At 37.2% G+C, this 11570-nt stretch overlaps 1 protein-coding gene across 2 annotated transcripts in view; it reads left to right on the top strand.

Annotated features, from left to right (window-relative positions):
• slc25a32b (solute carrier family 25 member 32b) overlaps positions 1-11570 on the top strand; it is a 249864-nt gene that overhangs the window by 24566 nt on the left and 213728 nt on the right. The window lies entirely within an intron of this gene.

Raw genomic sequence — 11570 nt, 5'->3', positions numbered from 1 at the left:
CTCACACACGCATGCACGCACAAACGCACACACGCACACACGCACACACACACACACACACACACACATATAGTCATTGATTAGCATATTCTGTCATGATAATCTATAAATCGTGTTCTGGGGGCGGGGTTTATGTAAATTCTAGGGTTGGTGATGTCACTAACGGGAGGAATGTCGTGTAGTTCCTACCAGCCGTTTGTTGTAGTTCTTAAAAAGTGATTTCTGTAAAAGCAAATATCTCCCTTTGCTCTGAACTTTGAGCGTTGTAACTTTGCAGATGTTGTTTATGATCAAACACAACATTACACACTAACTAGAAAAGTAAAATTATAATCAACCACCCCTTTAAAGCATGTATAAGCCCTTCTGTCGTCATTCACTCACTTACTAAAAGGAATAATTCACCCCAAATTTGCAATTGCATACACTCAAATATGCAAATGAGCTTGAAGAACTTTAGTGGAGTTGGAGTTTTTGGATGAATTATTCAAATTCATTTTTGCAGGGTGATTTTTTGTATGACATGCCGACGCTCACAACATTACCGCTTTAACATTCATTTTTTATCATCAGATATTGGTATTAAAATAAGTTTGGATGTTCTCTCGAGATAGTCTAATCTCCTCTGATAATCGAGAACGTCCCGCTGTAAAAGATCCAGCGCCGGGAGTCTTCAAACCCCTCAAGCAATCGTTCAGCGCTCACAAAAAATTATATATATATTTTTTTCTGTGGCCACATTTGAATTCTGGAAAGTTTAAGGCATTATTCATCAGTTTTCTTCAATATATACTTGGGATATATAGTGCATGAGTCATATTATATATGTTTACTTGTCCTTTTAAACAATATGAACTGTCAACATGAAAAAGACTTGCGAAAAGCTCTCCAAATTAAATTGAGGTTAAATCATTTGGTGTATTTCAGCAATTTTAAAACACTTATGTATGCACTAGAAGAAGATTTAGTGATTTGCAAACGCTTCTAAGATTGTTCTTTTAATGATTGTATTGTTTTATTGTTATATGTGTTTTTGTATAATTGGGTCGCCTATCTTGGCCTGGACACTCCTGTATAAGAGATTGTAATCTCAGTGAGGTTCTCTCCTGGTTAAATAAAAATAAAAATAAAATAAAAGTGAATAAAGCATGAGTAAATAATGACAGAATTCCCATTTTTGGGAATGTGTATTTCAAAAATAACTGGCATTTTAAAGGGGAAACTCTTGCTGTAGTGTTCAGGCTCGACTAGAACCGGTTTTCCTGCATTAATCTTGATTATTCTCCTCATATTCTCCATTGTTGCGGCTCCTCTCTTTCCAGTCTGTCAGTAACTCTGTTTACTTCCTGTCTCTATGAAGCCCCTCCTCCTGAAAAGCACACTGTGCTCTGATTGGTCGGCTGGATCAGTGTGTTGTGATTGGTTGAACGCTTCGAGTGTGTTTGGGAAATGTCCCGCCCCTAATTACCATAACCGCCAGTTTAACACACTACTAACTCAACCAGGCCCCGCCCCTTTATTCTGCGCATTCATTATTATAATGAGGAATATTGTGACGTGTTCGTTCCTGGAAGAAACTCGAGACTACAGTGGAGTTCAGAAACAGTAGCTGCGCTTCCATTACCCTTCAAATTGAATTTGCGAATTGAAAATACGTCCAATGGAAACACGTCAAATTCGCAAAAACTCCCATTTATCACAAAAAAGTTTTTACGCTCGCATGAGGAGGTTCATCAGGGATATTTCTCAAAACTGAAGTGGAAACAGTTTTTGCGCATTTACAGTCGCCTGACGTAGAGGACGCGGTGTGTTCGGACAGAATACGAGAGTTCTTTATTAAACTCATAAAAGACAGAAGAATTACAGGAATACTGGATTATAAACCTCAAAGAAACGCCACTAAAAAACACAGAAACTCCTCATATGAGCCACACACACACACACACACACACACACACACACACACACACACACACACACACACACACACACACACACACACACACACACACACACACACACACACACACACACACACACACACACACACACACACACACAACATCCGTCGTCATGATGTGTGGAAAGACTCGCGAGAGGAAGAAATTAAGGTTTAGTCGCATTACATCGGTTAATGGAAACGCCGTGTTGAAATAATTTTTTTATCGACATTTAGAAAATATCTTAAAAGTTTTGCGCAAATCTGTAATGGAAACAGGGCAAGTGACACTAACTTCTAATCAGACTCTAATATCTAACTTCTAATCAGACTCTAATATCTAACTTCTAATCAGACTCTAATATCTAACTTCTAATCAGACTCTAATATCTAACTTCTAATCAGACTCTAATATCTAACTTCTAATCAGACTCTAATATCTAATCAGACTCTAATATCTAACTTCTAATCAGACTCTAATATCTAACTTCTAATCAGACTCTAATATCTAACTTCTAATCAGACTCTAATATCTAACTTCTAATCAGACTCTAATATCTAACTTCTAATCAGACTCTAATATCTAACTTCTAATCAGACTCTAATATCTAACTTCTAATCAGACTCTAATATCTAACTTCTAATCAGACTCTAATATCTAACTTCGAGGCTGATGCTGCATGTACTGGATGTTAGAAAGTAAAACAAGTTCTTCATTCAGTATTCCCGTCTCCCTTCATTTTTCCTGAAGGAAAGGCCTGGCGACGTCCCAAGGCCGGAGCTGTGTGTTTACTGTACTCTCTCTCTCTCTCTCTCTCTCTCTCTCTCTCTCTGCTGAATCGGCTCGTTCTCCTCGCTTCACAGACGTCCATTCATCGCCCTGTCGAGGCACTGTAAATATGAACAGTTTTGTGTTTTTCGAGTCATGGATTTGATCTGTGAGGTAAAGTAAACTTCTGCTCTGGGACTGTAACGGTTTCCGAGCTTCACTGCTGTGTGTGTGTGTGTGTGTGTGTGTGTGTGTGTGTATGTGTGTGTGTGTGTGTGTGTGTGTGTGGTTTACAGACTGCAGACTGAAGAGACGTTCAAGAACTCAATGAACAATGAATGAAGTCGTCGTCGTCAGAGAACCGGTGCGGGCTGGAAAGCTAAAGGTCGCAGGTCAAATCTAGGGTCACCTATTAATGGACAGACAGAATCGATGCACACACTGTACAAAAAATCCCGGTAAATTTACGGTAAAAATAACCGGCAGATGTGGTTGCCAGAAATTTACCGTAAAAAATACGGTAGCAACATTTTAGGTTTTACAGACTTAACTTAAAATTACAGTAAAAAACTTATTTAAAAGTTAATTTACTGAACAAAGCTTTTCCACAAGCTGTGAAAGTTAATATTAATATATAGAAGCTGCACAGTGTCATTCACACACACACAGAAAAAAGAAAATCTATGAAGAAACACAAAAACACATTAAATGTGAAGTGTCACATTGGGAAGTTTTTCACTGTAAATTATATAATTTTTTCACTTCTAAAAAAATTGAACGGTATTTTACTGTAAAATATACAATGACTTGTTCTTTTTTTACTTCTAAAAATTGTTTACGGTATTTTACTGTAAAATGACATTAAATGTACGGATCTATCACAGTTATTCACCGCATATAGTACGGGAACTTTCTGTTGACAAATTAACAGTTTTTCACCATAGCATTTTTACAGTATTTTACCGTTAAAATCAAGATAATTTTTTCACAGTGCTGTCTGAGAGTTTTTCAAACCGCTAAACACACGGCCTGAGGAAAGCGCTGACCTTGAGGTAAATGTTCATATATTTTCCATTTGACTTTCTCTGTCTCTGATGTGTTTCACGCTGACTTTAAGAGAAGGGTTTGCTAAACTCCTCTTCTGAGCTTGCTCTGCAAAGTCTCCATCAGAATAATGCATGATATATTTTCAGACAGATTATGACAGCGCTGCACACCATACATCACTTGCACACGGGTCACTGAACGCGGATGGAAAATAAATGATATCCGTCTCCATGGTTACCAATTTATGAAGACATGCACTAATAGAGACACTGAAAGAGTGGAAGAAATATTGACATCTGCACTTTTCCCATCACTGTGTGGAAAGAAAGTTTACAGTCAGCAGACACGGACTCGACCGAATCATAGCCATATTTATGCATCTGGATTTATATGTCATGTATTCAATGTGACAGTGACATTATATTCAAAGCAAACAAATAAATCCCAAATCATGGGATGTAAATGCATGAATTTTATTACTGATTTATTATATTACTGATACCATCATTCTACAAGGTTTTTGTCAGGAGGTTAAAAAATGTCAAAAGGTATAAATATAATATACCATACCATAATATTAATGATAAAAAACAAACAAAACAAATCAGGAAAAAACATGGTACTTGTGCAATAAAAACATATATTATCATGATTATTATAATATATAATGTATATATTATACATTATATATTTTTTGTAAATAATATATAATTTATATTTTTTACATGTAGCACGATTATTATTATGAGCTATTATCATGATAACAGGATGGATTTTTAAAAAAATGGATGTTTAAAAAATTACTAAATAAAATTTAAATACTATGAAATAATAATAAAAATAAATAAATAAAAACATGGTATTATCGTGGTATGTGTAAATTATCATCATCATAATCTTTAACATAAAAAAATAAAAATAAATAAAAATATCTTTATTGGTAACTTGATTGTTTTTTGTTGGTGTTGTTGTTTGTTTGTTTTTTCAACTGTGAATGTATTGTATTATTACTATTATAACGAATGTGAACTGGAAAGACTGAAATGTTGTTGTTATAAAAAAATAAAAAAAAAATAAAAAAAAGTAATAAACCTGATTTGATCATGGTAGATGTAAAATGATAAAAAAAATACATACATGAAACAAGTATTATTGATATAGTGTTTCGTCGCCATCTACTGGCCCGGCAGCAGAATACAGCGTTTTTAGTCGCTTTCGCGGATCCGTGTGAACGGGGATGTTTTGCCAGTGGTGTCGCACGCGGAAAACTCAAAGCAATAACTTCTCAGTTTTAAGCGTATCGTTGTCGTATAAACATAGCCTGATGCTGCGTTCACACCAAATGCGAATAGAGTGTCAAATTCGCGTCTAGTTTGACGCTTGAACATTTTGAATGCATTCGCGTCCGAGGCGAAATCCGCTTCTGTGGGAGGGGCGAGTGCTAGGCGGCTCTGTTTGCAAGAAAAGCCGTGAATTTTAAAAATACTACTGTTATTTTTGTCACGAAATGTAGTTTTAAGAGTTGTTCAGTCGAGAATGTAGTTGTTTAAAGCTCAAATCTGTGGTTTATTTATAAAGATTAGATCTAAAAAAATGAGATCTGACGTTTCGGAGTTGTGAGATCCAGGCGATCACCAGGCGCTCATTAACCCGCCCTGGAGAAGCCTCACCGCGGCTAGTCCTCCTGAATGTTTAAATTAAAATCGGTTCTATTATATGAAACATAGAAGTTAAAATACATTAATGACTCGTTATAACGTCGGTCAAACGACTTCTTTAATTATGTGAGTTTTTCTTCATCTCATTCAGAAATGTAGCCTACGACTGCAATCGTGTTCAGTGTCACATTCATATTAACATCTGAACAATGTCATTCCTTCTTTCATGCGGGCATTAAGTCATATTACAAAATAATTTATTGAGGCCAAACATATAAGTTATTGAGGCCAAACATTTAAAATGACATTATAATCTGAAAATCGGGCCTTCCCCCGTTTATCACGTCACATGACCACATGACAGCAGCAAGCAGGCTCCTGATTGGCTGATTATTCAGTGGATATCTCCCCATGACGCTGGTACGACTCTCAGCTAACGTATCGCTGTTATTAAACTGCTACAGCCAGGTGTGTTAATCGACATTCACAGGATTTCATGGAGTTGCATAATCTTTTAAATATTCATGGCGAGTTGCAGAACAAGACGTGTCCTGAGGGCCACTATAGACGAACCCGTCCGTCGCGGGACTCGCTTTGTCTGCCGCACAAAAGAAGTCATTCCACGTGTCACACTGCCATCACACGAGGCGCATTCTTACTCCGGCTTCCCCTGTAGATGGAGCGAGCAGATGGAGTTCATCCGGCGTGACAGAATCCGAGTCTTCGTCCTCATACAACAGACCTCGCTCAGCAAACAGTCGTCTCTCACGGCACACAATCTCTCACATGAGTGACCATATCAGAGCAAAACTCATCAGCGCTTTCGCTTTCATGACGGGAGGGTATTATTGAAGGCAAAGTTAGACCGGAGAATGAAACATCCAAATCTCAAGGACTTTCTGCCATGCAACACAACACAAGGCAAAACCCCCAGTGTTAAATGAGCTCTCCTCAGAGCTTATTAGAGTCCAAGTGTGTTAGAACACACACCGAGGGGATGTTTACACCACAATGATGTGCTTAAAACCGAACGGATCCGTGTAAACGACTAAAAACGCTGTATTCTGCTGCCAGGCCACTAGATGGCGATGAAGCACTATAGACTGGACACGTAATACGCATGAACATGACGTCATCGTCTTCACAGATTCACGTATTTGTGGTTTGAAACCGTTTTCAGGCAGCCATTGTCATGTAAACGAACGGCCAAAACACATTAAAAGCCCCTGAAGCAATAATAAAGTTATTAGATAATTGACTGTTCGCAAAAACCCGCCCCCCTTAGTTACTGTCGCTATGCCCGACGCCGCTCTCACACACACCATGTTCTCACGTAGTGAAAAACACATCGTGGAGCAGAGAGACAGTAGCCGCGTTTCCATTACAGATTTGCGCAAATGTTTTGCGCTATTATCTAAATATCGATACAAAACTATTGCGAAATGACGGCGTTTCCATTAACCGATGTTATGCGACTAAAACGTCCTTTTTTCTCTCGCGATAAGTCATTCCAAAACATCACGGCAGCGGACGTTGGTTTATATAATCTCACAGCCACCGCATTAGACATTATTATTATTAATGGAAGGAGACGTACGTGTTATCCAAGCATTAATGGCAGGGAAAGACCCTTATACTCCGAACGATATATAAGAAGTTGCTGGGTGTTTCGCCCTCATTTCTGCTCTGAGGTTTTGATTGTGGCATTTCTTTGAGGTTTAGAATCCAGTATTCCTATAGGCTAATTATTGTTTCTTTTATGAATTTAAAGAACTCTGTCTCCTATTCCAAACGATCCATGTAGGCTACTTTTGTGTCCATTCGTTTTTTCCTTTTTAAACCCGTAATTTAAAAAACGAAAAATGAACGGTTTTCTTTTTAAAACGCAAAGTTGAACACCACAATTTTAATTTGAACTGGCTACACACACTGCTGCGCAAAAAAAGTAAATATCAACGAATTTTCAGATGTTTATTTAATGACTTTTTTCCCCTTTATTAAACATGTAAAATATTCACAAATTAATATGGAAAACATGTTGATTTTACTGGTTTTCTAAGGCCAAATTAGAACCTGGAATTGACATTTTCCCGCAGTGCTGAATAAGAAGAGCCATTAATATTATTAAACTATTGTTTTCTAACTCGGCTAAAAACATCTCCGCTGTTAAGCAGATGCGCTTTTAGAGAGAAATGCACCTTTCATACGGATTACTTAATCAGAACAAAATGTATACTTTCGATTCGAATTTGTTCGTTTTAAAGTGGACATTTCAAGCTTTAGTTACATAGGCTATATTTTGTTTCAGTTCTCGCGCTCCAGTTCACGGAGATCATGAAAACGCGCCTGATTGTTTTATTTTATTTTACAAAAGCACAACGCATTCTTGTTATTGTGAGTTTACACAAATAAAAGTAGTTACAAATAATGTATTATTATTTTCTGTATGACCAGAAATGATAGAGTAGGCTATATTAAGTTGTTTCACTGTTAATAGGAAAATGCAAGTGTTCACGCCCGCGCCTCCGTGCCATGTAGTGCGCGCTCCACACTCCACACAAACCCTTAGATATGCGTCAAAATATTGTGTTTATTTGTGATAATCTCAGCTCTGTATTATTATTGTCTAACCCATATTATGAATGACATTTGACGAATTGCTTTGTTCCTTTTTTGGATAAAAGCGTCTTCTAAACATGTAGCCTAGTAAATGTTATAATAGCCTAATGATGATATTTATTATTATTTGCGTACACGGACCCCAAACACACCGCGTCTTCTAAGTCAGGTGACTGTAAATGCGCAAAAACTGTTTCCATTGCAGTTTTGCGAAATATTCCTTTTTCGAATTGCCTGAAAAACCACCTCATGCGAGCGTACAAACTTTTTTGCGATAAACGAGAGTTTTTGCGAAATTGACGTGTTTCCATTGTGCGTATTTTCAATTTTCAATTTCAATTTGCGCAATTTGAAGGGTAATGGAAACGCGGCTACTGACACACACTGACAGACTCAGACCAGCTTACTTTTGATATTAAACATATTAAACAAAGTCTCTCACCTTTCAAATTTGGTCATTTTTAAAAAGAAATGTAAACAATAAATAGCGTTTTGTGTCTCTTTAATGTGTGTGTCAGATCGCTCAGTTAAAGCCGCTCGTGAACCGATCATCCAACCCGATCTCACGGCAATTCGTACGAATTTTACGAGGTGGCTAATTCGTACCAATTCATACGACCTCACTCGTACGAATTTGTACGTTTTTTGCTAAAACGTACATATTTTACGATTTGCCAAAATCGTATGAATTCATACGAATGACCTACCCCTGACCCCGCCCCTAAACCCAACCGTCACGTGGGTTTAGACAAATCGTACAAATTCGTACGAGTGAGGTCGTACAAATTCGTACGAATTAGCCACCTTTTAATCACTCGTACAAATTCGTACGAATTGGTCGTGAGATAGCGTTGGATCATCTCTTCTTCTAGTTCATTTATAGCATCAAATAAACATGAATGAACATCAGAAGGAATGTTGTTTTAACCGCGGAAAGACGTCAGTACACTCCGCTTCAAATCCTCCATGTTAATCTACTAACTCTCCTGACTGCTCTGGCGGACAAAATGGCGGATGGCGACGTATGATTGGTCAGATCACCTGTCAATCAAGCTCCCTGCGAAGGGTCAATTAAGTGATTTATTGAGTGATGATTGAGCATCAGTGATGAACGCCTAATGTTAACAAGCAGAATGGTGATCGGTGTTTACTTTAGTTGGGCTCTTGACCCTTGAACATTACTTTTTTTCCTGACTGCTTTAACTGTGTTTATAAAACACATTTGTTTTGGCAAAGAAAGCACAGAGAAAATGTGTTCAGGTGAATTATGTTTTGATAGTAACATACAGTAACCTTATTAACTGGTATCATTCTGAGCCCAATCTATGATTATATGGATGATTTTACATGACTGACTACAGCAGCCCTGTTACTGTTTACTTTCGTTGGGCTCTTGACCCTTGAACATTACTTTTTTTTCCTGCCACCCCCCCCCCCCCCCCACCCCATCAAATAAATGTATCAAATATTTCTCTATCAAAGAAATGCGGTTCTTCTAAACTTTCTATTCATTAAAGAATCCTGAAAAATAAAATACATCACAGTTTCCAATTTTTTAAAAAACTGATAATAATCATAAATGTGTCTTGAGCATCAGATCATCATATTATTCTGATTTCTGGAGGATCATGTGACACTGAAGACTGGAGTAATGATGCTGAAAATTCAGCTTTGATCACAGGAATAAATTACACTTTAATATACAGGTGAAACTTGAAAATATCTCGTAAAAAATCGTGCAAAAGTTCATTTATTTCAGTAATTCAACTTAAAAGGTAAATACTGTATTTTCCGGACTATAAGTCGATCCGGAGTATAAGTCGCATCAGTCAAAAAATGCGTCATGAAGTGGAAAAAAACATATATAAGTCGCACTGGACTATAAGTCGCATATATTTAGAAATATTATATATATTATATAGACTCATTACATGCAAAGGGAGATATTTCAAGCCTTTATTTGTTATAATGTTGATGATTATGGCTTATGAAAACCCCAAATTCAAAATGAGAATATTGTGAAAAGGTTTTCATAATCTGTAAGCCATAATCATCAAAATTATTACAAATAAAGGCTTGACATATCTCACTTTGCATGTAATGAGTCTATATAATATAATAGTTTCACCTTTTAAGTTAAATTACTGAAATAAATGAACTTTTGCAGCATATTCAAATTTTTCCAGTTTCATGTATATTTATTTGAAAACAGCTGATTTAAATAAAAATAATATTTCATTATTTTTACTGTATTGTTGATCAAATAAACGCAGCCTTGGTGAGCAGAAGAGACTCTTTCATAAAAAATCTTACCGACCTCAAATTTAAAAAAATGAATGCTGCAAATAACAACAACAGCAATAACTAAAGCTCCTCATATGCTTTCATTGTGAGTAAAATATCTTCCTGTGTTTTGAGCAGTTCACCTTGAGAACTCATGGTGTGTGATGAGCTGATGAGAGTCTGAGTTTAGGACTCTGGTCGTGTTCGCGGACAGCACATCTCTTCAGGTTTAATCTGAGCTGTAATCTAAAGCACAAAATGTCAAGTATGTTATGATAGACTGCAAATCTGTTATCCCGCAACACTTCATGTCAGGAGAAAATGTCAACTTCAGATTCATAACTCCAGCTCTTCCCTTCGGCGCGGAAATCCCTAAAATATTTAAAGCGCTCCCCTTTTTCGTTAAGGATGTTTGGACTCTCAAGGACGATTTATGTAAATTATATTCATATTTCATGCATGATAAGCACCATTACCTTGATAATTACTGCAGTCGTGCGAGCGACACAGATGGTGCAGAAAACCTGCCGGAGAGTTCTGCTTCCCAACTTTGTTTTATTGCAATCCCAAGACTTTCTCCAAGCCCGTGACGTCATTCATATTACAAATCAAGGATCTCGTGGAAACGATTCAATTTGCTCAGCGGGTCCGAACACAGAACATTATACGTTTTTAATTCATCCTCTATGAAGTAGGTTCATTTTAGCCGTTTTCAATCTGCGATATTTAATTACACGGCTCATCAGAAAGAGCCTTCATCAGCAGATTAAATATTTAAATATACTCGAGCTCCGCTGAGGAATTATTACACAGCGAAGAGATTTCAGAGACACTCTTCCTTATGCAGTGAGGAAATTACTGTTATTATCTTGCTTTTGCTCACCGTCTTTGTTGTTGTTGTTGTTGTTGTTGTTTACTCTTATGATGTCAGATCCCATCGGAAGCATTTAAAAGAGAGCAATTGAAAAGTAAAATTCATGCAAACACACCAGCTCTTTAAACACCAGTGCGGTGACGTCCTACCTGTAGTTTCAGAATCAACTAATCCATGGGTTTCCGGAACGACTGCATGAAAGGCCATTGCACACTGAGTCCGAAATTTTCGTATGCGTTTTTTCGTATTCGTGATTCGGTGGCTCTGAATTGTCAAAGCACCATTCAAACACCATTCAAACTGCTTGTTACGGATGCGAAAAACGCAGAAAATCGAACCCGTTTCGATTTTTTTTTATGACGGACGAAAGTTTCGGAGGCA

Source organism: Phoxinus phoxinus, assembly GCF_949152265.1.
Source record: "Phoxinus phoxinus genome assembly, chromosome: 10".
Lineage (NCBI taxonomy): Eukaryota > Metazoa > Chordata > Actinopteri > Cypriniformes > Leuciscidae > Phoxinus > Phoxinus phoxinus.
The sequence above is the reverse complement of the archived record's forward strand: the minus strand, read 5'-3'. Positions and strand labels throughout refer to the sequence as shown.